This window comes from Hippopotamus amphibius, chromosome 8, assembly GCF_030028045.1.
Source record: "Hippopotamus amphibius kiboko isolate mHipAmp2 chromosome 8, mHipAmp2.hap2, whole genome shotgun sequence".
NCBI classification, from domain to species: Eukaryota; Metazoa; Chordata; class Mammalia; order Artiodactyla; family Hippopotamidae; genus Hippopotamus; species Hippopotamus amphibius.
In genome coordinates this window covers 61888255-61913719 of record NC_080193.1, presented here as the reverse complement: position 1 = coordinate 61913719, position 25465 = coordinate 61888255, and the positions used below count along the sequence as shown (strand labels likewise).

The window sequence follows — 25465 nt, the reverse complement described above, 5'->3', positions numbered from 1 at the left end:
AATTACAGTTGTACTAAGAAATGAGAAAATCTCTGGAATAGGACCAGGATTGCTTTTTAATTGTCCATTAGAAAAAGCAAAGAATAAAATCGCCTGCAATGATTTCCTTTTGAGATCATTCACCTTATTTTTAAAATACAAAAATCAAAAACATATTGAGACGCATGGTGAGGCTGAGCAATAGAACCGAAGCAAACGGCCTCCCTTCCTCAGCTCAGTCTCAGCAGCTACAGCAAGCCCACAGTGCCAGCTTGAGACTGGCAAGGCAACTAGCATCGCACAAAGCAACACGCGAGTTCCTCAGTCCCACACTGACTCCACTGAGGACATCTCTCTTTCTCTCCTCCTCATCTTTTTTTCTTTTCTTCTGAATTGAGGTCTTTCTATTTAGGGATGTTCTTTTATTATGTGAGATGCCTCCTAAGCCAATGAAAAACAATGACAATTTAATTTTCACATGAAGATTCCTCTCCTAGGGCCATATTCCATGAATGAATGGCTTGTAGGACGTACCGCTAATAATAAACTCCACCAACTGTGCCAGTACAAGTGTGAGAAAAGCCCAGGGAAGCTAAAGCTGGCCAAAGGAATTCTCCCATACCTGCAGCGGCGGACTCCTTCCAAGAAAGCTGTTGAGACTGCTTGCTTATTTACTTGCTTATTTGCCAGGAAGTTATTCCTTTTTTAAAAAAGTAAAAATAAATAGCTCCTGCAACTTCTTCCCTGTCTTGAAATCACCATTTCTACTAGAAAATAAATTCCTAAACTTCACCTGTTAAGATACTGGAGGACTATACTGGACAAAACATACCAGTATTTGTTGAAGGAGTAATCCTATACTGGCTAGGAAAGGAGCTCGGAACAAGCAGGTCATTTCCCATTCAAATTTAAATGTCAGCATGAAATAGTGTCAAAAAATCAAACACATCAGGAGTGATTGCACATGTCACAAACTCATCTCATCTGACCTCCCCAACACTTGTACTGTGAGTGTTACTGTCACTGAACTGTCTGGATTCCAAAGAGCATTCTGGCTGAGCTCTCACCCACCCAATGGATTAACTAAGACCTTTTTTTCCCTTTAAATCTCAAGCTTGTTTTCCCCCTGCAACACAAAAGGCTTTTAGTCCACCTACCCACCATCAATAAGCTGGTATGCAAAGAAGAAAACAACTTGGTTAACTGTTGAAATAGAATATACTTTTTTTTAATGCACATGATTTATTACACAATTTAATTCATTTATTGGATAAAACATAAGCTCTACTCATTACTCAAACCATCCTCACTCCCATTCTTTTCATTCATCCTTCTTCTGTTTAACAAATATTTATTGAGCAACTACATTCAAAGTACTTTACTGCGCACTGAATTTGCATCACTGGATAAGGCAAAGCAAGTCCTGTCCTCTGGAGCCAAAACTCTCCTGGAGAGAGTGGTCTGCTTCTTAACAAACAAGGGAAGAAAACAGTCATGGACATAATACTTCAGTTTGGTTGTCCAGGGAAGAGCTCTCTAAGGCTAGGATATTTATTTGCTCTGATTTTCTGCTGGAAGAAAAAATCCACTCAAAAAAAAAAAAGTAAAAATGTCCTACAGTGAGAATGAGCTTGGTGAGTCAAGACAGAAAGGAGGCGGGAAGGCTGAAGCATAATGAAAAGCAAAATAAGGTAAGCCTGGAAATTTAAGGAGCTTGGAGGTTGGAATCTGTTCTAAATGCAATGGGCAGTCTTTGGAGGATATTCAACAAGGAAGTGACTTGATCTGATTGAGGCGTTCAAACAGCAGAATGTCAGCTCCCTGGGGAGTCTAACGAAGAATCAAAGCAGGGAAGATTCAGGATGTATTTCAGAGTCAGAGAAAGAAAAGGGATCAAAAATAACTGTCATGTTTCTTACTTGAACAGCTAAGTGGATGGTAAGCCATTAACTGAGATGGAGATGATTGAGAGTAATACTTCTATTCCTTCTCTCTTAGGTGCAAGAGGTAGAAATTCACCTATTCAACTTTGTCCATCAGTAGTCCTTAAAAGCATGAAAAATTGACTTTTATCAGCTTTCCCCACTTTTCTTATATTCTAGAGTTCTATTTTTTTATTTTTAAGCTCTTTATTGGAATATAATTGCTTTATACTGTTGTGCCAGTTTTTGCTGTACAACAAAGTGAATCAGCTGTATTTATACATATATCCCCATATCCCCTCCCTCCCACGACTACCTCCCACCCTCCCTATCCCACCCCTCTATCCCACCCTCCCTATCCCACCCCCAAGTCCTCACCAATCCTCCAGTTGATCTCCCTTTGTTATACAGCAACTTCCCACTAGCTAGCTATTTTATAGTTGGTAGTGTATATATGTCAATGCTTTTCTCTCACTTCATCCCAGCTTCTGCTTCACCCCCCCACCATCCCTGTGTCCTCAAGTCCATTCTCTACATCTGCATCTTTATTCTTGCCCTGTTACTGGGTTCATCAGTACCATTTTTTTAGATTCCATATATATGAGTTAGCATACTGTATTTGTTTTTCTCTTTCTGGCTTACTTTGCTCTGTATGATAAACTCTAGGTCCATTCACCTCACTACAAATAACTGAGTTTCATTCCTTTTTATGGGTGAGTAATATTCCCTTGTATATATACGCCACATCTTCTTTATCCATTCATCTGTTGATGGGCGTTTAGCTTGCTTCCATGTCCTGGCTATTGTAAATAGTGCTGCAATGAACACTGTGGTACATATTTCGTTTTGGATTATGGTTTTCTCTGGGTATATGCCCAGGAGTGAGATTGCTCGGTCATATGGTAGTTCTATTTTTAGTTTTTTAAGGAACCTCCATACTGTTTTCCATAGTGGCTGTACCAACTTACATTCCCACCAACAGTGCAGGAGAGTTCCCTTTTCTCCACACCCTCTCCAGCATTTAATGTTTCTAGATTTTGTGATGATGGCCATTCTGACTGGTGTGAGGTGATACCTCATAGTGGCTTTGACTTGCATTTCTCTAATGATTAGTGATGTTGAGCATCTTTTCATGTGTTTGTTGGCCTAGAGTTCTATTTAAATCACAATATTCTAGGTTGCTGGCATGCTTTTCTACTCCACTCCCAACAACTTCAAATCCTAGTTTAAAATCCAATCCTCTAAGAAACCTTTGTTGATTGAAACTCTCCACATAATGATTACTCCTTATTCATTTCCATTCTTTCAGTTTTTATTATGAATCTGTTGCTCTATTTTTGCTGTTGGATTTAGACCAGATTCCATGGCCTTCCTTTCTTTCTCAGCCTCCAACTGCACCACCTCCCAACTGTACCCTTTTCATATCCCTGATGCCCCACCAAACTCTGTGCTACCCAAGCTTGAGCTCTGCCTCCTCCACAACTGTTCTCTGTCATTCTCTCTTCATAGTTCTACCTGCCTCACAATTCAGCCAATCCTTTAAGACTCAGATCAAGAGACCTTTTTTCAAAAAACCATTTTTGACCCCTCCCCAATCAGAGGTTAGTCCTCTCTCCCCATCCCCTAGGAGGCAGTGGAGTATAATGCCTGATATTTCCAGCTCTGGGGTCAGACTCTCAGCTCACAGGCCCACCCCTGCCTTGTCTTAGCTGTGTGCTTTTGGGTAACTTCTTAATATGCATAGTTCTCTACTGCTTCATCTAGAAAGTTAATGGGGGTGAGGGAGGGAGTAAGATTACCTATAACTCATAAAACTGGCCTGAGGTTTGAGACGACACACCTGAAATATATCATAAAGCCTGACACATAGTAAGGACTCTTCAATGTTAGATATTTTTACTATTTTCATTTCAGTATTCTTTGGCTACTTTTTGTGTGGTTGTCTTTAACCCATCAGATTAAAAGCTCTCTGGAGATATAATGGTGCCTTTTTCATCTTTGTATTTAGTAGATATTTTATGAATATTTAGTGATAAAGGCTGAACATAAAGTAAACAATTTTAAAGATTTTCATTTTTTTCCAAATAGATTGATGCTTCTTAAAGTAGAGACACTGTATTTTCATTTCTTGTTTTAAAATTCCATATTCCCCAGTATGCACATACACTGTGTGTGTGTGTGTATGTACACACACTATATATGCTATATATATATATATATATATATATATATATTATACAGTCTATATTTTCATTTGTTTTGAATTTTTCTGAATTAAGAAACTCCTAAGCAATCAATACAAGTAATGCATATATCATACTAAATCCACCAGTGATGCTGTTTTTAAAAAGTAAAACTATCTCTTCATTTATCCTAAACATAAGGAATTATCCCAATGGGGCATTATTTCAGCTCACAAAACTCTTCAGCCTCTGAAGACCCAGTGTTAGCAGGAGGTTCTGGTTAGTGACATGTGCCCTCTCATCAACAACCAATTAATATTTACTGGACAAAGCGTGGATGTAGCATACCATGCTGTGTGTTTTGTACACATTTTCTAAATATGAAGATAGTGTCTGTGCTCTCTTACACGTCAAGACAATGCTCATGACCATAATAAATAATAAAAACATACATATCTCTATAGTTATCTCGTCTCATAGAAGAAGGAAAACCTTCAATAAGCGGGTAGGTCTTGACAAGCTTTGAGAAATGACAAGGACAGAGTCTAGTGGAGAAATAAAGGGAAAGAATGCTGATTTGAAACTCAATCAAGGGTCAGTTTTAGCTTACTTTCTTTTTAACTAAGCACAACATGCTAAAACAGGGATAAAGACTAGATTAAAAGATAAACTTTGAGTCTTTGCATCTTCTTCTTAAGGTACCATTTAAGCTAGAAAGGATTTCCTACAGTTTCTAGTAAACATAATGTTATTATATTCTTTGTTCCTAGATTATCTTATATCCAAATAATTATAGATGTAAATTACACAACCCTGCCTAAACAATGTCATTTTTCCCCAGTGATGAGCTGGTATCAAAACTCAAGAATAATTATACTTTAATATAATCCAGCGCAGTTTTCTCTGGTTCATTTGCTTTTTTCTCTCTTTCTTCACCTTTCTATCCTTCATTTCTTCCTTCTTTTCTTTCCTTTCTTCTTTCGAGTTTTCCAGCATTTGTAAATAATTCAGTCATCACTTCCAGCTAACAGTCTGTGTCTTCAGCCACTAGTCAGCAGCTATATTCTATTCCACAGATTGAGTTATTTAACTGTACAAGTTCTTGTCTCCAATACACACTCTTCTTTTCTCGGTTGAGTTATAACACATACTTTTTTCATCAGCCTCTAAAAAAAGTAACAAAGACTCCATTTTTACAAACTCAGGAATCCAGGATAATTTCTCATGTAGCATCCATTTAAACTCTCAATATTTCCACGTTACAGTATACTGCCTATGGTACATCCTGAATTCTGATAAAAAAAACTCCTCCAATTCTATCTGTAAAATTCCTCTCTCTTGATGTTTGATTGACAAACTACCTAAAATACACTCAAACTGAAACAAGTGGGTGATAAAACCACTGAGATAACCATTCGCTGCTCGGTTTCTTAATTTCTACATGCTTCTTAATTCACATCTCGTAGAGCCTCCCTGGATTACACATTTGAATTAAATAAAATTTTGGCCTATGTATTTCTGCCTCATACATTATTTCTCTGCTTAGCTACTACTAGTTATTTTCCATTAGCAATCCAGTTAACTAAGTGGCAAAATCCATAATCTCAAATACAAAACCGTTCAGCTCTGCCTGAAAGTAAAGGACCTCTCCTAATTTTGTATCCCATAGTTACTCCTGAAAATAGTTGTAAGAATATAACCACTCTTACTTTTCCTGATTGTTTTTAATCTCCGGCCTCACAAAACAACATATGTTACAATCGAGGACATTTATTTTAATTCATCAAAATTGGTCTTTGCCACTGCGCTGTTTGCCTTTTTGCTGCTGAAAAATTGGGACTTTGAGAGTAATGAGTGAGAGAGGGCTCTGAAAGGAAAGACATTATTTGATACAATAACGTAATAATAGAGCTCTTTCCCCACATTCTTCAAAACTGACCCAGAATTTGGGAAATAGAATGCAATTACTTTTTTAAGTGGGAATTGAAGTAGGAAGTTAAAAAGTTTAACTAGTATTTTTAAGTAGTAAGTTCCCACAAGGGTGGATTTTTCTCTTTTTAGTTACTGCTGAATCCCCATGTCTAGAACAGCGCCTGCCACATGGTAGGGGTTAGTTCAATAAATAAACGTTAAATGAATGAGCTACTTTACCAAAAAAAAAAAATGTTGAAGCTTGTTTACTAGCTGTCAAAAGTAGGTTCCTTCATGCATAAAATAGCATCAACTGTGTAATTTGCCCCTACTTCCTCCTTTTGCAGAAAACCAACAAAAGAACTGTAACTTTTTACCTAAGGATCAAAGGTGTCAACCTATGGGCTCATGCTCTTTTAAAGTCCTGCATAATAGTCTTCAGTTATTTTTAGGTAATTTCTTTTGTTTCAAGCTTGAAAAGAAGTATTAACAAAGATCAAAAAATAAATCACTGATTCAGAGCAGGAAAATGCATATTAAGAAGCTCAAAATATAGTATGTGGAGGCTGTGAGCTAACCTTCCCAGAATACAAGTCAGATCTAGCTTTAGATACTAAAGTACTATATTGGTCCCACTTGGGACCCATCAACATAAAAGGAATGAAGAGAACTTGAAGAGTTTAAAGTCTGAAAAGGAAAGAGGAAAATAACAACAATTATAGAGTGACCCATATATTCTAAATACTTAAAACAATAGGCCGAGAGGTAGAAAAATATACCCAAATTGTAATAAAGGTTAACTCTAGGTGGTGGGACTTTGAGTGAGTTTATCCTGACCCGTAATTTTCAGTATTTCCAAATATTCTACAAAAAGTATTTAGGATTAGTATAGTCTTAATAATACACACATTTCTTAGGCCAATTTAAAAAAAAAGGGTAAAATCATATGATACACGAAGAAAAATGAAAGGATTAAGATTACAGTTGGCCCTCCATCTCCATGGGTTTTGCATCCATGGATTAGGAGGCCTCTGTATTCATTGTACAGTGTGTTTTGTATAAAGAACAAGAGCATCCTTGGAGGTTTTGTGGGGTTTTTTTGTTTTTTTGTTTTTTTGCAGTGGGGAGGGGGTCCTGGAAACAATCCCTTGCAGATCCCAGTGGATAACTGTATATAGCCAACTAAGAGAAGGCACATTGGTGACTTTAACAATCTTCACTGTTTAAAGCAGCTATTAACCTAAACCTACTGCAAAGCACATAGAAAGGACTTATTTCTTGTTAAAATAATAATATATATATACACATATATATGTATGTGCATAAATACATGCATACATACACAACATACACACATACATACACAACATACACACATACACACATTTACACACAGGGAATAAGTTTCTTAGAGAAAGGGCAAAGGCACACAAACCATGTGAAAAAATAAAAAGCATCTATGTAATTAGAACATCATTTAAGGCAGCAACTCTTATACAGTAATGAGATATGAAGATGGAGAACATGAACAAAGGTAAAGGAGTATGCCTTCCCAAGGGGACATTGAAGAATGTCAGGAAAAGGAGACATGTTTAAAGTAAAAGTTGAAATAGAATGCCTATTGTACACAATCAAGACATATCCATGGAAGTGTCCAATGTGTGAACGTACATTCTGGAGTAGAAAAATGTTTGAGAATTCCTAACCTACTATCTGCAAGGTGAACGATTCTGGATAGCCCAAGACAACATGGGAACAGGCAGTTTCACTTGTAGCGTCATTAGAAATGAAAGGTCTTATGAAAAAGAAAGGACCCAAAATTAAGCCCAGTTTGTTTCATGAAGCTGACTAGAGGCTTTCCTGATACCTACATATCTTGATCAGAAATTATCTGGTGGAATACAACCCCAACCTAGTAATCTCCTTAACCAGCTCTGAGGTCAAGGAGTTGTGTTATTCTTAACAAAGCTGTCATTTGTAACCAGCTTCTCTCTTTCCAGTTGTCACAGGGATACTAAGTAAGAAATCAACAGTATCCACATAACTAAAGGTGGCCTCTCTCAAGTATCATAATTGTAACTTAAAGAGGGATATCAAGAAAACATGCTCTCACTCAAAAGAATTGCTCTACCAGCAGAAATACCAGGAATGTTAGCAGGTGCCATGGTTAATTAGAGAGATACTTGGAGGATATGGTGTTGTGTAGGCTCTTGAAATCACATTGCATAGGTAGCTGTTTCCCTTTGATCTCACGAAAATGACACCCAACCAGTTATATCTAGGATTTAAATGATTTGGGTCCGTTCAAACCATCACACTGGATCTAGACTAAGCAGATAGAAACCACACCCAAACCTAAACCTTCCATTCAGGATAGCAGCCCCTTCCAGGCTCTCCAGTTCCTCTGGCAGTGCTACAACTGCAAACACAGCCAACGGAAGCATTCTACAATTCAACTGGCTACATTCTTCAAAGAGCAGCAGTGAGGATTCACCCAGCACCTACTAAGTGCTGGCAACTGTACTGATTACATCCACTATTTCTTTGGATTCCTGAGGCTGTCCAGTTCTTGCTACTCTCTCTAAAGTTAAACTGGGGATATTCAAAAGTCCTTGGAAGGCCCCCATCAGCAGTAGCCAGAGAGGTGTTTAGAATAAGTCCAAGAATAACCTAGTCCCAATCACTCAAGGAAGGCTGCATAGTACAATCAGATGGAGAGGAGTGGAAAATTGTTTTATTATGGAAGGCTTGGTGCCACTACCTTGCATCAGAGCAAATTCTGAAGGAGTTCCAAACCTGAATCATTCTCCTCAGGGTAACTGACTCACCATATTTGGCTCTTACATATCTCTCTCACTCATTCTCTCTCTCTCTCTCTCTTTTTCTCTCTCTCAGTTCCTATGCCCTCATGAGGTAAAAAGGGTGCACAGAATTGGTGAGAGGTGACAAAAATCAAAGGGCAGCATCCAAGGTGTTAGCCCTAGGACTCTACTGTTACTCTCACTTCTACCCACAACCCTTTTATTTTCTGATGCATATTGAACATTGACCAGAAGGCTTTCTCCATTTCCATGCCCTATGCTCTATCCCATCTCCCTTTCCTCATCTTATTCCCTCTACCTACATGCACATGCGCGTGCATACACACACACACACACACATTCTCACACACCTCCCTTTTGCTTTAAAGGGCACTGAGTACTCATCAGAGGGAAATGGAAATGTCCAGACCTCACTGCCCATACACATGTACCCCAAGTCAAATTCTGAATTGGTTTGGGGGTGGTTTCAGTTTATTAGTTGTATTAGTTTCACAGTCACTAATCAATACCACACAAGACTCAATTTCAAATACCCTTTCTTGAAATGGAGTTTTGACAGTCCTAGATTAGGGAGGACACTAAAACTAGATAGCATTTTTTACATCACTTTTGTGAATACAGCCTGTTGGCAGAAGCTTATGAAAGTAACTCTGGTTGCCAGTTTCCCTTTGTTCTCCACATCTCAGAAACCTGCACGACTCAGCTGCATGTAAAATGCTGCAGAAGCATTTTAGTGTCAGCAGTGATGCACCCTTCAGACAGAGGGCCACACGGGCACTGGAGAGGCCCCTCTTTAAAAGTCAGCATTCCCTCCTAAATGTGTCCTTCCTATTCTCTAATGCTATTTAAAGCCATGTAGGGCTCTCTTACATCCGTCTGGGTAGTAGGCTCTTCACTCTGTTCCTCTTCTGGCCTGTACTGAAGAGATGTGAAGGGAAAAGCCTCAAAGGTGGGGCGTTATAAGTTTACGTGCGGCAACAAGGCAGCCATATCCTTCTGCTTTCCCCTGAAAATCAAGCATCACCTTATCGTTTCCTCACCAAGATTAACTCCTGCTTCCTGAAGAGTATTTCTGAGGTAGAAAGCAGCGGTGGTGGAAAAAGGGGGAGCTGAAAACTCCAGTCTGTCAAGCTCCATTTTAGAAGAAAGGAAAACTGAAAAGTGAGCGTATTTAACATGAGCCATTTCCTGCACTCAGGAGGGAAGAAAGCGCACAGTAACTGTGTGCAGGAGGAGATCCGCACTGGTGTTATCTCTGACCTGCAGCTTAGCCCCAGTGTCTCAGCTGCCAAAAAGCTCCCATTCAACGTTGTGCTGAGTTCATCAATGCTCCACGTGTCAGGATCCTAACAGGAAAAAGCAGGACAGACAGTCTCTCCATCCAACCGCCTGGGGACCCCATGACAACTAAAATCCCCTCACAGACCGTCCATATCAACCTTCGGCAGGTCAGAGCACGCAACCCCTTCAGAACCACAGGCTCAGGCCCACACCCTTTCCCCTTGTCAACACTGTCACTTTAAACAGAACGTCGTGCCTTATCGCAAAACCTGAAGTAAGTATGACAATTCAGATGGATTGCAAAGCCTGCTTGTGCTTCACAATGAACAATCACTTGGCAGCAGGTTCCACACAACTGTTGGGGGGTATGGCAAGAACTTTATCCCTGCTTAGTGCTGCATTAGCATATTTAGTAGGCTGCAAGACATAATTCCTAAGATATGAACATATTTTTGTCTTTTTAAAAAATCTGCAATTAAGCTATAATATGTAGAAACTCTGCACCCGGCAATCAACGTGCAAACACCAAGATGGAGTTGGGGGAGAGAAATGTTCCCCCAGCGCTGATAACACCCTGACCAGCAACTGCTTCCAGTGTCACGGGTTAGCGAGAAAACTATGGCTCCTTCCTCTCTGTAACAAAATTTGGGGGGAGGAGGGCTGGGGTTGCCCCTCTGCCGCTGGCAGATTGCTCTGTAAGAGCACAGCTGCGTGCTTTAAACCCACACATGAAGAAAAGAAATCAGACCCCAAGATGACCTTAGTGGTTCCTTAGCAAACTCTGCCTTTTTCACAGAAAGCACTTTTTGATTCTCAATCTGAGTAATAAGTGATGCTGATAAAAAGTCACATTTTTTTGACAAGTGTGAGGGCTCTTCCTCAAATTTTCCATTATTTTCCCTTACCTGCTGGTCCATCCGCCACTCTGATGAAAAAGGATCAGGGAGCACTGTGCCTGGACCAACATTACCAAGATGGGTACTGTCCCAAGCTTCTCCAGTGTGTTTACTGTATACACTTGGCCCTAGAGTCCAAGCATGCCCTGGGTGGGGGCTGAGGAGAGAAAGAAACATTGCCAGATCTTTCTGAGATAGCCAGGACTTTGTCTTTCTTGATATCTGGGTTGCAAGAAGGCAGGATATCCTGCCAAATATATCACAGCTGTGAGACCCACCTTGTGACTTAAGACACTGCAGAAGCTGAGGAACACAGAAGACATAGGTGTGTTTTCTGGGAAAGAAACCTCACCCGTCTTTTGTAAAAGAAAACACACACAGAGGCACATGCACAGACACACGCATGCCCCCAGTTTAGGTGAGCAGCTCTCCAGCGGCATAAAAGCAAGCATATGAAAGTAACACATGCGACTTCTCACACAAAGTCTTTCTTTACCAAACCAGAAGAGTAGCAGATTAAAGCACCTGGCAGTCTTGGCACGCCAAAGGAAAATCTAAGCCGTGACCAAAAAAAAAACAGGTGTACAGGTATAGAACTTTTGCTTTCCAATAATGCCCCTCTCTTCACTGGAATGCTTTGACAGGTGCAGAAGTTCGAGTTACAGTGGGGAAGTGGCAAATAAATACACAGCATTAGCGTCTGACGTGCCTGCTGAGCACCGGGGATGTTAATAGCTGGCAAGGTACACTAATCTCTGATTGCAACATTTGGTTTACCTTAATCTGGAGGGACAGCTGTATTAAAGAGGGAATTATACTAATCAGTTCAAGGCCCTTGCATATAAAACTTCCCATTAGGCTTAAAGTACACCAGCTTATGCTCATTCTCTAGGAGCCTTACATCTGGTTCTGAATAAGGCTGCTTCTCATTTGCAAGGTACAAACTGAAAACAAGGGGGAGGGGGGCTGATAGTTGCTGGAGGATGGGTGATAGAAGAGTAAGCTACTAATTCTTTGAAATTTTTAACAGCACAAAACTAGCTTCTAGGCATCTTAATACTAAAAGGGGAAAAAAAAGCATGTGTTATCAACCCTAGGCCATTTTTTCCTGTTACCGGAGGTGACCAACATAAAATAAAATTGATGATGTCAGTCAAAAACAGCTAAGCACAAAGCCTGGCTTTGTTATCTTAAGTCAGAAGGTATGATAGGCCATGCCATATGGCTCTAATCCGCCTCTATCTCCCATCACCTAACAGGAAACCTTCATGTAGCATGACCTTATTTGGCTGGTTCCAGGTTAGGGCTGCCCAAAGGGGATTTTTCTGTTTCTGCTATATCCAAAGGTTTATGTTGATTTTTTTTCTGAGCCCTGCAAACTATAAATCCGACTGATTACTCTGCACTCTTTTGCTTGACTGAGCCTTTACAATCAGACAACCCCGTTAACAATAAGCTCCTAATGAATCAAACATCTATGGCATTAGTTTCACCTAGCTGCCTCTTTCCCATGCACTGTGCTGCTTTGTCAGACCTGGTTTGATGAGAAAAGCTAGTGACACTTGCTGCACCTATTGATAAACAATTCAGTAATGAGGGGCATAACAAAAATTACCTAAAACAACCTGATTAAAAATGACAGGCAAGTCTTACTCCATTGCTCTATAGTGAAGGTAACTCTGATTTTGTCTCGGGAAAATAACGAGGTAAAATAAAATTTCCTTCTTTATTGAGGAGTTCACTTCTGAATGTGTGTTTATGAAGAGATTAAATTTTTCCAGTGATGTTTTAAATTCTTTGAGGTTATGTGATTATCAATAACATTAGGGACTCATAGAATTCAGGGTGCTTGTCTTTCAGCTTTCTGAGATGAACTCCCTGCTTGTTCTGCTTAAACTTTCTGAATAATCAAACTAATACTGAGATCTTCACTTTCTTTCCTCAACGTGAATTTAGTCATCAAGAAACTCAATCGTGCAAGTGCTAATCATTAGGTAAGTATAGTGTGGGCACAAAAAGAGAGATTCTAAGATACAAAAAATTTTTTGGAACCAAGTAGAAAAAAGCTTCATGGACAAGATTATCTTCCTAAAAGGAATAACTTAACCTTACCATGGACATTGAAGTTTCTTTTATTGGGGTCACCCAGGGGACCTTTGCAACTTCGAAACAAGCTTATACCCAGGGGAGGCCAGGCTCTCATGAAAGCTTGATTCAAAGACAGAAATGTGTGGGTTTTGCAATTGTGTGGCAGCATGTTGGGAGGGTTTCCATCAGTGCACAGATGCACTTGAAAATCAAATATGGACATGGGGAATGTTTTTTGGAGATGGCAAATGAGTGCTGATGACATGTTTATACTTCGCAGATGGATCCAGTACAGAACCATTTTTTGTAAAGAAACAATATCCACCATTTGCTAAATTTTTTTTTTAAACAGCTACAAAATGGTGGCACAAAAAGTGAATATTCCCATCACACATACTCCACCTGTTCCTTGGTCTTACAACTGTCTTCCATCCTGACTGTAATCAATGACTGTTGTAGTCTTATTTTTTCTCAAATGTTATCCAAAAGAATATGAAAAAAGAAACACAATACACAAAGGCATTTGGAAGAGCAAAATGATTTGAAATTAATTTGCTACATGTGAAAAATTGGAAAATGACAAATGCTATTAAGTAACAAATGCCGATTTAATCCTGAAAAAAATGCATTTTCTTATTGGCATATTTTCTCCTTAAATGTGATATCAAAACAATTTTTGAACATTTTCCATTTAGAGTCTAGAATGTCTCCTTTACTCCTTCTTTTGGTCCCATCTTGGATCCCTTAGGTATTTGAACCTCTGGAAAATCCGAACACCTAGCATAGTACAAATATTAGTTGTTGCCTTATTATTGATACATTACAGTGATAGTTTATAATTATAAATATACATTATGATAACATGGAAATGCACAATATGTATAGGATATGTATTTATAAGATAATCTAAAACATTTAACTACCAAAGAACATTATTGATAGCATTGTAAATCTGCTCAGTAGGCGATACCACGATAATCAACTCAACTTATTGCTACCATCAATAATATTAACTTGCCATTTCAGGTGTGAAATATTGGTAAAAGTGACTCACCTCAAAGACATAGAGGCTGTAAAACAATAAAGAAGCTATGGATGTGCAATATAAAAGCTAATAGTTTGATAATTTAAAATAAATTCTGAGCGCATCTTCAGACTTGAATGAGTATGTTTTTTTAAGTGTTCCAAATAATATATGACATATTGAAATTAATTTTTTCTTAGTTTTGGTCAACTTTTCCTGATGTTTTACCTTCCTTACCATTTGTATTCAGAACCTACGGAATTCTGCAGCTAACCTTTAGTCAATCATGTTTTTATTCTAAGAATTAGTCTGAGGTTAAGAATTAGAAATAGAATATGAATCCCAGCAAACGGTCAAACAGCCTGAGCCTGGATAATAAAATCTTGAGAATATACATAAATCGACATGTTCTTTCAACCCTGTAGTTTCTGGCAGTGTACCAAACATAAATCTGCAGTTCTACATCCTATGACTCTAATACCTTGTTATCATCCTGGAACTAACAAAAGCCTGTGTACTCTTCTCTAAATAAAGCAAGTTTTCATTTTTATTGCTGGATTTTTGACACGTGAATAAGGCCAAAACATTTTATAAATTCTTAGTTATGTTTTGCCTATCCATCAAAAAAACAAAAATTTTAGTCAAAGGCTTAATGTATTCTTAGAGTTCCACAGAAAATTTTAGTATTCTACCAAAATTAAACTTATTGACCTTTGGAACAGTCAAGAAAAAAGAAAGTATATCCTCCCAATTTTAGCACTTATTATGTAGTTATGTTCTTAATCATCATTCAACGAATGCATAGAACATAAAGATCTAAGGAAAAAATTAAAATCACTTGTTTCAATTTCTTTATTTAAAATATTAGGAAAAGGAGGTCTGAGTGGCATTATGACTATTCAAGTTCACATAACTAGAGTATTCCTGGAAATCATGTTTTCTGAGGCTTGCTTTATTCTACCAAACCTTTCTGTTCGCAAATTTTGTAATAGTTAATTATAGCAGACTAATTTTATGTTATTAGTCATTTATTCACTAAGTACTATATTAAGTAGCATATTATACAATAATACAATGTTTAGAGAACATCATGCTTAGAGAATAAGTGAATAATAAAATTAAATTAATAAAATATATTCTCCCAGTACCTAAATTGTTGCCTGCATATAAAGTCAGCACCTGTTTAAAATCACTAGACTATTAGTCAATACGTTAATTATGTGGTAACACAACCAGGTCCCCATTGACAAGGAGGAGTTATGTAAAGGTGCTATTAACCAAAGAATAGCTTAAATATAAGGACCCCGTATGTCACAATGGTCCCTGCCTATCTCTTTAGCAGAGGGATACAGAGACAGGACACTCACTCTGTAATCCTGATCATGCCACTTAACAGTTGTATAAGGAAGAACTAGAGAGTTTTTCTACATCAAAGTCAATATTGACTTGCAAGGTAGTCCAACGGGCAACCTTTTAAAGCTTGAAGTTTATTATCCACTAATCTTCCAGATACGCTTCTAAATGGTGAGAACAGTGAATATTCCCAAGTCATCCTTACTTCACAGAGTTGAAGCAATTTTCCTGAGCCCCAGATTTAAATGTGAGAAAGCTGGCTCTCTCACAAGCATGCTGGGCTAATTCCCAAAGGGATTCTGGGTATCTGAATAGTAGCTGGTGGGAATCCATGGCTTGTCACCTCTGTTCCTAATTTCTGGCAGGAGTCACAACTATGCCAACAATTATAGGTGATATATGTGTAAGAAGAAAATATGTTTCTCTCTGCTGTGAAAGGGTATGGGTTCATCAGACTGTCTTTCTGGACCACCCCCCACCCCTGCTCCCCCACAAGAATTCTGATTCAAATAGTGTTTGGCATTAGTACAAAGAAGGTAATGCTTCCACCAATGAAAGTTAAAAGTCACAGATGTCTGCTTAATGATGATACTGAACACTTCTTAGTTCACATATACATCTTTATAACTTAAGATATTTATCCAACACCTCCAAGCTGGCTGAGTGCTGTTAACCAAAGAACAGCTTAAATACAAGGACACTGAATATCAGATATGGCTATAGGCATTTTGAGGGAAGATGCCCTGGACTTTCCTAAATTTGATCTAAGAAATGTTCTGGATGGAGTCTGTTCCCACTGTTAGCATTAGTTATGTAAATATCTATGTGAGTCTAATTTTTCTAACTGGGTCAGTTAGCTAGTTTATATTTATCTATACTTTAGCTATAATGATTCATATATCCTAATCCTAATTAGGATTCAGACAGAGTAATTGGTATTTAACTAAATATATAATAATGTTCTTTTCTGTTATTTATATTTTGAATTACCCATTAAAATTCAGCCAATCAGGGAAATTCCCTGGTTGTCCCAATGGTTAGAACTCCACGCTTTCAATGCCAAGGGCCCAAGTTAGATACCTGGTTGGGGAATTAGGATCATGCAAGCCTCACGGACCAAAAAAAAAAAAAAAAAATTCAGCCAATCAAAAGAACTTTAAAAATATCTTTTTGGGTAGAATTTTAGACATTTATACGCATGTTGAAGTTCCTTTAGTCTGTATTGAATTTGTCTTAAAGTATTCCCATCCAACATATTGAATGGCAAAATATTAGACTTCTTTTTACAGTCTTGAAATCCAATAAACAAAACTTACTTTTGCTTATTACCTATCTCCCACAGCTGACCAAGGAAAGATGGAGTTACACCTGATGTTGTTATTTTTCATCGATGTAGCTAATTCTGCCACTGGTGATGGCACTAGGACTATAGTAGTTTCTACTTTCATTCTTGAGGGGTTGCCAGTTTTTATACTTGCCATAAGAAACCAACCGTAACCAGCAAAGCACAATCTCATCTTTGCATATGCTCATCTTTTTCATTGTACAAAACTAACAACTTCATGAAGGTTTTAGAAACTGTCATATAGTTGGGTCCCTAATTGCATGAAAATTTGAAGGGAATTTGAAGCTCTATCAATAAAAAGTCAGGGGAAATTTGCATAGGTAAACTCCTACCTCTACATCAAAGGATGCAATAGGATAAAGATGCTGGGTTTATAGAACTGATCCCCAAATGTAGTCATTTCCTAAGGAGTTCAAAATTCTTATATTTATTAAATAGATTATTTTGTCAAGATAGGTAGTCAGACAAAGAAGACCTGCCATGGGTCTTCATTTCTCTCCAGCTAAGTTGTGAAAAAGGGCTACCAACTCTCCCACTGCTATACAAGTGGAGAATAGATGTTCTATGGCTTTTCTGGGTATAGCCTCTCCCTGTCTCCACAGAAAGTCACGTTTACAACATGTGACCTTTGCTCTCCAGGACTCCCAGACCTCTAATTATGTGCCTATTGTAACACTGAATGGAATCTTTTCACTTCCCTTTGCCTCCAAGAGTTTTAGATTAACTGAAGTCACCATATTTCATTGAGAACCATGTTATAACATTGTTCTAAATATTTTGTCTTAACTTATACGATACTACTAGAATTTTAATTTTTTTCAAGTAACAAATCATCTTAAAAGATGCTAAAGTCAATTGTTTAATAAAGTGGATCACTAAGAATTTGAGTTCATTGAAGTTAATTTAAATGATATTCTACAATATTCCAATTAATTCACTTAATACATATTTATCAAGTTCTACCATGTGTAAAGCACTGTAAATCAAAATAGATATAGATTTATGGAGCCTCAGGTCTCATGATGAAACCAGTACTTCAAAATTTTTCTTCAATTATAAGTTGATATAGAAAGCTTTTCTGTTTTTTTTTTTCCTTTGGACATATGAAAATTTATTACTACCATGTTTTCACTATGAAAACTTATGATCTCAGTCTTTCCTTTTTGCCTTCATAGAAGACCAAAAGAGAGAAATTGGCAATTTTGACAATGCGAACTCTATGTCACCAACAGCATGATCTTTGTGATCAAATCCAGCCACCAGAACTTCATCATTTTCCTCAGTAAAATTCAAGTAACCATCATTGGGTACAAAGGCTGTAATTTTTTTTATTTTCACCACTCTTGATCAGCTGGACCTTGCCACACTTTCTGATGGCAGAATTTGGCTGTTTGGTTTCAAATCCTACTTTTTCCAGGACAATTTCCTTTGTATGAAAAGCACCTCCAAACGGGTTGGCCTTCAGGGTTGTGCCCAAATGGGCTTTCTCATACTGTTTATTATGACATTTCTGATCTCATCAGTGGCCCCAGAGCTTCCTGGCAGTATAAAGACCATGACACTTGCTCAACCTGCTAGCACAAAAGGCCTGAACAAAGGAGCAGAAGCTTTTAAAAAGATTTTGCCTTATTTGATATAAACCAACTCTCTCGTCTCTACTTCCTAACCAATTATCTCTTTAACCACTCATATGGTATTTCATAAAGAAATTTTAATTTCTAAGAGCCTTATATGGTGAGCCCTATAGTGTAGTGGTTAAAATAATGGGCTTTGAAGATGGCAGCATAGGAAGATCCTGAACTCACCTCTTGCCATGAACACACCGAATCTATAATTACATATGGAAAAATACCCTCTGAAAAGACTTGAAATCTAGCTAAACAGTTCCTTCACAACAAACGGTGAAAGAGCCACATGAAGATGGGTAGGAGAGACAAAGGCACGGTCTAACCAAAAACCCCATGCCCAGCTTGGTGACACACAGCCAGGAGGGAATCTCACAAATCTGGAGCATCTCTGTGAGAAGCAAGGGGTTCATGCCCCACCCCAGGTACCCCAATCACTGGGACCTGCAACAGAGAGATGAGCCCCTGAAATGCCTGGACTTGAAAACCAAAGCTGTAGGAAACTGAGATATTTTTCCTAAAGGGCTTGCCCTGGGGACCAACACAAAAACAACAATTTGAAAAGCAGTTAGACAATATGTGGAGATTCATTCGATAATCCTAAAGCATTTGCCAGGGGAACAGGGATGTTGGGACTCTCCCTATAGGGATGGAGGAGCTGGTAGGCACCATTTTTGTGCTCTCCTTCTACCTTGAGTAATGCCAGCAGACACCCCCTGACCCTGTGCTCTCCAGAAGCCCTGCAAAAGCTAGCAGGTATGCCCTGGTCCTATGATCTACCACTAGCTTGCTAAAGCTGGCAAGAACACACAGTTCACACAAGAAATGCTCCTTGATCTCCTAGCTTCGGTGGCCAGGGGGATTGCATTCCTGGGTCCCAAGGGACTCTCTGTAACAATCAGACAAGACAGTTGTTGGCAGGTGACCACCCCCAGGGCACTGCACAGACAGCAGACCGAAACACACCCTATCCTTTCTGTGAAAAAGACTTATTTACTTGTCCTGGATTTCAGCCTGAGGCACAGGCTTCAGATTTGCCATGCATCTAGAGGCTACAGAAGTGCTCTCAGGAAATGTACGCTGAGAAACACCATCTTTATGCTTTCCCTCAGCCTCACTACAGCTTGCTGGTACCTCCCAGAAAAGAGTTTATATACACATCTGAAGCCCTAATTTTTGCAAGTGTTGCCCAGGGGACACCTGATCACATGGACTAGAGGCCAGCAGGATTTATGATTGTGGTCCCACAGGAGTGCATATATTAGCATACTTTAAAAGCTATTGCCTGACAGTCTGGCTTCCAGTCAGCCTGAAACTAGGTGCTGACTGAGATTCCTCTTTTTGGAACACTGACAGGTCTTGGCACACCTTCAACAACTGGGACCTATCAAAAACAAATCAGGCTGCTTAGACAATCACAAAGGTTCAAGAGACAACCAAGAGCTAGGGCAAGGTTGAAAGATACAGTTCATCTCCACAAGGCCACTCTTTCAAGACTGGGAGAGATACCTGTTTTACCTAATATATAGAAACAAACCAGATTCAAGTAAAATGAGAAACAGAGGAATGTTTTCCAAATGAAAGGACAAGATAAAACCTAAGGAAAAAAACCTTAATGAAATGGAGATAAGTAATTTACATGATAAAGAGTTTACAATAGTGGTCATAAAAAGGCTCATGAAACTTGGGAGAAGAATGGATGAACACAGTAAGAACTTCAACAAAGATACAGAAAGTAGAAGAAAGTATAAGAAGTCACAGAGCTGAAGAGTATAATAACTAACCTGAAGAATACACTAGAGAGGTTCAAAAGCATACTAGATGAAGCAACAGAAAGAATCAGTGACCTAGAAGACAAGGTGATGGAACTCACCCAACAGAGCAACAAAAAGAAAAAGAGAATTCCACAAAGTTAAGATATCTTAAGAGACCCGAGGGAAAAAATCAAGTGAAATAACATTTGCGTTATAGGAGTTCCAGGAGAAGAGAGGAAAGGGGGCAGAAAACTTTGAAGAAATAATGACTGAAAACATCCTTAACCTAGGTAAGAAAACTGACATTTGGATCCAGGAAGCCCAGAAAATTCTAAAGATGAATCTAAAAGGATCCATACCAAGACACATTACAATTAAAATGTCAAAAGTTAAAGATAAAAAGAGAATCTTTAAAGCAACAAGAAAAAAAAAGTTACATATAAGGGAATCATCATAAAACTATCACAAGGTTTCTCAGCAGAAACTCTGCAGGCCAGAAGGGAGTGACATGATATATTCAAAATGCTGAAAGGGAATAAACTCCAACCAAGAACACTACATGGCAAGGTTATCATGCAGAATTGAAGAAGAGATAAAGAGTTTTCCAGACAAGTAAAAACTAAGTTCATCACCACTAAACTGGCCTTATAAGAAATGCTAAAGGGACTTCTTTAAGCTGAAAATAAAAGGCATTGATTACTACTAGAAAATATATGAAAGTGTAAATCTCACTAGTAAAGGTAAACATATAATAAAGGTAGTGGATTAAGCACTTACAAAGCTAGTATGGACATTAAAAAACAAAAGAGGTAAGAATAACTGTAACTAAAATAATCAGTTAAGGAGTACCCAAAATAAAAAGATGTAAAATGTAACATCAAAACCATTAAACATGGAGGGGGTTGGTAAAAGTGTAGAGTTTTAGAATTTGTTCAAACTTAAGTTGCTACCAACTTATATAGACTGTCATTATATATATATATGCATATAGGCTGTTATATGTGAACCTCACAGTAACCACAAAGCAGAAAACTAAAGTAGATACACAATAGATATTAAGAAAAATATCTAAGCATAACACTAAAGAAAGTGATCAAACCACAAGAGAAAATAGCTAGAGAAGAAGAAAGAGATAGAGAGGAAATATAAAACAGCCAAAACACAACAAAATAGCAATAAGTACATACCTATCAATAATCACTTTAAATGTAAACAGACTAAATTCTCCAATCAAAAGACATAGAGTGGCTGAATGGATTTAAAAAAAAAAAGACCCATCTATATGCTGACTACAAGAGACTCACTTCAGATATAAGAATATAAACAGACTGAAAGTGAAGAAATGGACAAAGATTTTCCATGCAAATGGAAACCAAAAGAAAGCTGCAGTAGCTATACTTAGATAAAATAGATTTTAAAACAAAGTCTGTAATAAAAGACAAAGAAGGGAATTAAATAATGATAAAATGGTCAATCCAACAAGTGGATATAACAATTGTAAATATTTATTCACCCAGCATAGGCATACCTAAATATATAAAGCAAATATTAACAGACCTAAAAAGAGAAATTGACAGGAAAACAATACTAGTAGAGGTCTTTAATATCCCACTTAAATCAATGAATAGTTCATCCAATAAAAAAAACCAATAAGGAAATAGCCTTAAACAACACATTAGACCAGACAGACTTGATAGGTATACACAGAAATAGATATATGCAGAACATTCCATCCAAAAGCAGCAGAATACACATTCTCCTCAAATGCACATGGAACATTCTCCAGGGTAGATCGTATGTTAGGCCACAAAACAACTCTCAATAAATTCAAGAAGATTAAAAACATATCAAGCATCTTTTCTGACCACAATGATATAAAACTGGAAATCAATTACAAGAAGAAAGCTGGAAAAAATCACAAATATGTGGAGATTAAACAACAGGCTACTGAAAAACCAATGGGTCAATAAAAAATTAAAGAAGAAATTTTTTAAAATACTTGAGACAAATGAAAATGGAAATGCAACTTACCAAATTCTAAGGGATCCAGCAAAAGCAGTTCTAAGAGGAAAGGTCGCAGCATTACAGGCCTACCTCAAGAAACAAACCAAAAAAATCTCAAATAAACACTCTAATTTTCCACCTAAAGGAACTAGGAACAGAAGAATAAACAAAACACAAATTTAGTAGAAGGAAGGAAAAACAAAGATCAGAGCAGAAATAAATGAAATAGAGACTAAAAAGACGACACAAAAGATCTTCAAAAAGGTAAACAAAATTGGCTAAAGTCACCAAGAAAAAGAGAGTGGGCTCAAATAAAATCAGAAAAGAAAGAGGAGAAATTACAACTGATATCACAGAAATACAAAAGATCACAACAGACTACTATGAACAATTATACACCAACAAATTGGATAACCTGAGAAAAAATGAATAAATTCCTAGAATCTTCTAAGACTGAATGAGGAAGAATTATAAAATCTAAATAGACCAATTTCTAGTAAGGAGATTAAATCAGTAATTAAAAAGCTCCCCAAAAACAAAAGTCCAAGACCAGATGCCTTCACTGGTGAATTCTACCAAACACTTAAAGGTTTAATACCTATCCTTCTCAAACTCTTCCAAAAAATTGAAGAAGAGGGAACACTTCCAAATTCATTTTATGAAGCTATCATTACCCTGACACAAAAACCAGACAAAAACACCACAAAAAAATAAGAAAAAAAAAAAAAAAAAAAAAAGAGGAAATTAAAGGCCAAAATCCCTGATGAACATGGGTGCAAAAATCCTCAACAAAATATTAGCAAAGCAAATTCAACAATACACTAAATGGATCATATACCATGATCAAGTGGGATTTATTCCAGGATTCAAGGATGGCTCAATATTAGCAAATCAATCAAAGTAACATACCACATTAACAAAATGAAGGATAAAAATCATATGATCATTTCAATGGATATAGAAAAAAGCATTTGGCAATATTCAACATCCATTTATGATAAAAATTCTCAGTAAAGCAGGTATAAAGGGAATGTACCTCAACATAATAAAGGTCATATAAGACAGGCCCACAGCTAACATCATACTCAATGGTGAAAAGCTGAAAGGTTATCCTCTAAGATCAGGAACAAGACAAGGATGCCCACTGTTGCCACCTTTATTCAACACAGTATTGGAAGTACTAACCAGAGCAATTTGGCAAGAAAAAGAAATTAAAGACATCCAAATTGGAAAGGAGGAAGTAAAACTGTCACTATCTGCACATGGCATAATTTATAGATAAAAAACTCTAAAGATTTCACCAAAAAAAAAAAAAAAAAAACTGTTATAGCAAACAAACAAATTCAGCAAAGTTCTAGGGTACAAAATCAACATACAAAAATCTGTTGCATTTCTATACACTAACAAGAAACTATGAGAACAAGAGGTAAAGAAAAGAATTCCATTTACAATTGCATCAAAAAGAATAAAATACCTAGGAACAAATTTAACCAAGGAGGTGAAAGACCTGTGCACTAAAAACTATAAGCAATTGATGAAAGAAACTGAAAAAGACACAAATAAATGAAAAGATACTTTGTGCTCATGGATTAGAAGAATTAATACTGTTAAAACGTCTGTATTACCCTAAGCAATCTACAGATTAAATGAAATCCCTGTCAAAATTCCAATGGCAATTTTCACAGAAATGGAACAAACAATCCTACGATTTGCATGGAACCACAAAAGACCCTGAATAGCCAAAGTAATCTTGAGAAAGAAGAACAAAGCTGGAGCCATCATGGGCCCAGATTTCAAACTATACTACAAAGCTATAGTAATCAAAACAGTACTCTGTTGGCATAAAAACAGACACATAGATAAATGGAACAGAATAGAGAGCACAGAAATAAATCCAAACATATAAAGTCAATGACTTTTTGATAAAGGGGGCAGGAATATATAATGAGGAAAGGATAGTCCTTTAATAAATGCTGTTGGGAAAACTGGACAACCACATGCAAAAGAATAAAACTAAACTAATATTTTACATCATACACAAAAATTAACTTTAAATGAATTAAAGACTCGAATGCAAGAACTGAAACCACAAAGTCTCTAGAAGAAAACAAAGATGGTAAACTCTTTGACATAGGTCTTAGCAGTGTTTTTTGGATCTGACTCCAAAAGCAAATACAACAAAAGCAAAAATGAACAAGTGGGACATATCAAACTAAAAACATTTTGCACAGCAAAGAAAACTACCAACAAAACAAAAAGGCAAACTACTGAAATGAGAGAAAATATTTGTAAATCATACCTGATAAAGGGTTACTATTAAAATATATAAAGAACTCATACAACTCTATAGCAAAACAAACGAAAAAATCCAATTAAAAAACAGTCAGAAAATCTGAATAGAAATTTTCCCAAAGAAGACATTCAGATAGCCAACACATATATGAAAAGATGTTTAACATCATTAATCATCAGGGAAATGCAAATAAAAAATCACAATGAGATGTCACCTCGCACCTATTAGAATGACTATTCTCAAAAAGAAATAACACATGTTGGCAAGGATGTGGAGAAAAGGGGACACTTGTGCACTGTTGTGGGAATGAAAACAGTATGAGGGTTCCTCAAAAAATTAAAAATAGATATGACACAACACAACAATTGCCCTTCTGGGTATTTATCCAAAGAAAACAAAAAAAAAAAACTAATTGGAAAAGATATAAGCACCCCTATATTCACTGCACCATTGCTTAAAGTAGAAAGATATATTCACTCATTGCCGCTTTATTTATAATAACCAAGATATGGAAACAACCTAAGAATGCTTCAAAGCATGGGTCCCCAACCCCTGGGCCATGGACCAATACCAGTATGTGGTCCATGGACCAATACCAGTATGTGGTCCATTAGGTTAGGAAGTAGGCTGCACAGCAGGAGGTGAGTGGCGGGTGAGCAAGCTAAGCTTCACCTGCAGCTCCCCATCACTTCGCATTGCTCACATTACTGCCTGAACCTTCCCCCCTGCCATATGTGGAAAAATTGTCTTCCACAAAACCAGTCCCTGGTGCCAAAAAGGGTGGGGTCCACTTCAAAGGATGAATGGATTAAGAAGATGTGGGACACACACACACACACACACACACACACACACACACACACACTGGAATACTAGTCTGCCATAAAAAAGGATGCAATCTTGCCATTGCAACAATGAGAATAGACCTTGAGGGTCTTATACTAAGTGAAATAAGTCAAATAGAGAAAGACAGATACTGTACGAT

General features: G+C 37.5%; 1 pseudogene; it reads right to left on the bottom strand.

Moving 5' to 3' along the window:
* Positions 1 to 17945: 17945 nt before the first annotated feature.
* On the bottom strand, positions 17946 to 25176 carry LOC130859169 (40S ribosomal protein S23-like; annotated as a pseudogene).
* Between the last annotated feature and the right edge of the window lie 289 nt (positions 25177 to 25465).